Source organism: Hevea brasiliensis, chromosome 17, assembly GCF_030052815.1.
Source record: "Hevea brasiliensis isolate MT/VB/25A 57/8 chromosome 17, ASM3005281v1, whole genome shotgun sequence".
Classification (NCBI taxonomy): Eukaryota; Viridiplantae; Streptophyta; class Magnoliopsida; order Malpighiales; family Euphorbiaceae; genus Hevea; species Hevea brasiliensis.
In genome coordinates, this window is record NC_079509.1 from 21,922,068 (window position 1) to 21,925,051 (window position 2,984).

General features: G+C 38.3%; 1 non-coding gene across 1 annotated transcript; it reads right to left on the bottom strand.

Annotated features, from left to right (window-relative positions):
• Positions 1-324: 324 nt before the first annotated feature.
• LOC131175705 (small nucleolar RNA R71) lies at positions 325-431 on the bottom strand. Its single transcript, XR_009145895.1, has one exon. It is a non-coding gene; the product is annotated as a small nucleolar RNA R71 (small nucleolar RNA).
• Between the last annotated feature and the right edge of the window lie 2,553 nt (positions 432-2,984).

A 2,984-nucleotide genomic window follows, 5' to 3' on the forward strand; every position in this document is an offset into this window, starting at 1 on the left:
GCTGATGTGAGAGATAACAGACCTATTATTGGAGCTAATCAATTTGAGTTAAAGACTGATCTCATTCAAATGGTTCAGAATTCACAATTTGGAGGTAGTCCACTTGAAAATCCTCATTCTCATTTGAAGAAATTTTTGATGATATGTGGTACACAAAGGCAGCCTGGAGTTTCAGATGAAGTGATTCGGCTCACCTTATTTCCATTCTCTCTTCGGGATTCAGCATTAGAGTGGTATGACTCACTTCCACAAGCTACTATAGCCACTTGGGAACAGCTATCTCAAGCTTTTCTATCTCAATTTTTCCCACCTGGGAAGACCACTCATTTGAGGAATTTGATGGTAGCTTTTAAGCCAAGGGATGATGAAACTTTGTATGAATCTTGGATGAGATTTAAGGAGCTTGAAAGGCAATGTCCTCATCATGAAATACCCAAATGGATGATTGTTCAGAATTTCTACACCAGAGTTACTCCAGCCATAAGAAACACAATTGATTCACAAGCAGGAGGAGATTTCATGAGAATGACAAGTGAAGAATGCTATGATTTATTAGAGAAGATTGCTTATAATACCCATTTATGGGGAAATCCTAGAGCACTTGAGCCAAAAAATGCTGGGATTTATGAACTTGACTCAGTTAGCTACATGAATGCAAGATTTGATCAATTGACTCAGCTTCTTAGTGATTTTTGCACAAAGGCAACAACCTCAACTCCTACAACTATGCAACAAGTTGCCTACACAGATGGAACTCAAAGTTGTGGAGTTGATTACTCTTCTTATGGTGATGATTATTTGCAAGAACAAACTGCTTATACAGGAGGTTATCAACAGAAACCCATGGGAAATTCTTATTCTAATGTGAACAACTCAACATGGAGACCACAAGTAACTTTTGCTCAACAAGGTCAAAGCTCAAATTATGCTCATAACTAGCAGTATATGCAGCAGAATAGGCCTCAGTTTCAGCCTCAATTTCAGCCCACAAGGCAACCATAACCTGGATATCAAGCAAGAGCACAACAATCCCTTCCACCTCATGAATCGAAGCCAACCTTGGAAAGCATGATGGAGAAATTTTTTGCTGAATAAAGCAAGATGAATAGCAAATTGGAGGAAGAAATGCAACACATGAGACAAACCATGGATCAATTACAAGTCCACAACCGCATGTTGGAGACTCAATTGGCTCAACAAGCAAGCTCATCGGGAAGTAAATCCTATGGCAAACTACCTAGCCAACCACAAAACCCTCATGAACAATGTAAGGTTGTGACCTTGAAAAGTGGTAAGAAAGTTGGTCAAGAGAGTGAAAACAAGAGAGAAGAAAAAGAGAACACAAAAGAAGAAAATTCAGTTAAGAGCAAGAAAAATGAAAAAGAAGAAGAAAGCAAAAGTGAGCAAGATGAGGGAGAGAAACCATACATCCCACCTGAGCCTTACAAGCCCACCCTTCCCTACCCTCAAAGATTCATCAAGCATAAGCTAGACAAACAATTTGGCAAATTCTTTGAAGTGCTAAAGAAGTTATATATCAATGTGCCATTCACTGAGGCACTATCCCAAATGCCAAGTTATGCCAAGTTTTTGAAGGAGATTCTTACTAACAAGAGAAGGCTAGAAGATTATGACACCATCAACTTGGGAGAGCAATGCAGTGCTATAATTAAGAAGAAGTTACCTCCCAAACTCAAAGATCCTGGTGTGTTTTCCATTCCTTGTCATATAGGTGATAATTGTGTGGCAAATGCCTTATGTGACCTTGGAGCTAGTGTCAGCCTAATGCCGCTTTCAATATATGAGAAGTTGAATATGGGAGAGTTGAAGCCCACAAACATGTATCTTTCATTGGCTGACTGTTCAATTAAGTATCCAGAAGGCATTCTAGAAAATGTGCCTATCAAGGTTGGGAAATTCTACATTCCGGTGGATTTTGTCATTTTAGATATGGAAGAAGACACAAAAGTTCCTATCTTATTGGGAAGACCCTTTTTGGCAACAGCTGGTGCATTAATTGATGTAAAGGGTGAGAAATTGACACTTAGAGTGGGAGATGATCAAATGATATTCAACATCAATCCAGCCATGAAAAGGAAACATGAAGAAGTTGAGTCTTGTTTGCGGGTAGACATTATTGATGAGATTGTTCAAGACCATTTCAGAAAAAGCTATCCACAAGACCCTCTTAAAAATTGCTTAGTCCATGGTGGGAGCATTGATGATGACAATCACAACATAGCTGCTTTTGCACAACACTTGGAGAGTTCTCCACCACATCCTGAAGCCACAATTTTTCAGCTTGAAGAAGTGCAAACTTTAGAGATCAAACCACCATCATTAAAGGTAGAGGATGCCCCAAAGGTAGATCTTAAAACTCTTCCTTCCAACCTCAGGTATGCTTTTCTTGGACCAAATGGAACATATCCTATTATAATTAATGCATCTTTAACTAATATTGAGAATGAAAAATTATTGAGAGTTTTGAGAAAATATCGAAGAGTTTTGGGTTATGCAATTGATGATATAAAGGGAATTAGTCCAACAGTCTGTATGCATAGGATTTTCCTAGAGCCAAATAGTAAACCTTCCATTGAACACCAAAGAAGATTGAATCCTACAATGAAGGATGTTGTGAAAAAGGAAATCCTAAAATTACTAGCTGCTGGAATTATTTCCCCATTTCTGATAGTGAGTGGGTTTGTCCTGTGCATGTTGTACCAAAAAAAGGTGGGGTGACAGTTGTTAAAAATGAGAATAATGAATTGATACCCACTAGAATCAAGTATAGTTGGAGAATGTGCATAGACTATAGGAAGTTGAACAATGCTACAAGAAAAGACCATTTTCCCCTTCCTTTTATGGATCAAATGTTAGAGAGATTAGCCAAGCATTCTTTCTTTTGTTACTTAGATGGATATTCTGGTTTCTTTCAAATTCCAATCCATCCTGATGACCAAGAAAAAACTACTTTTACCTGTCCC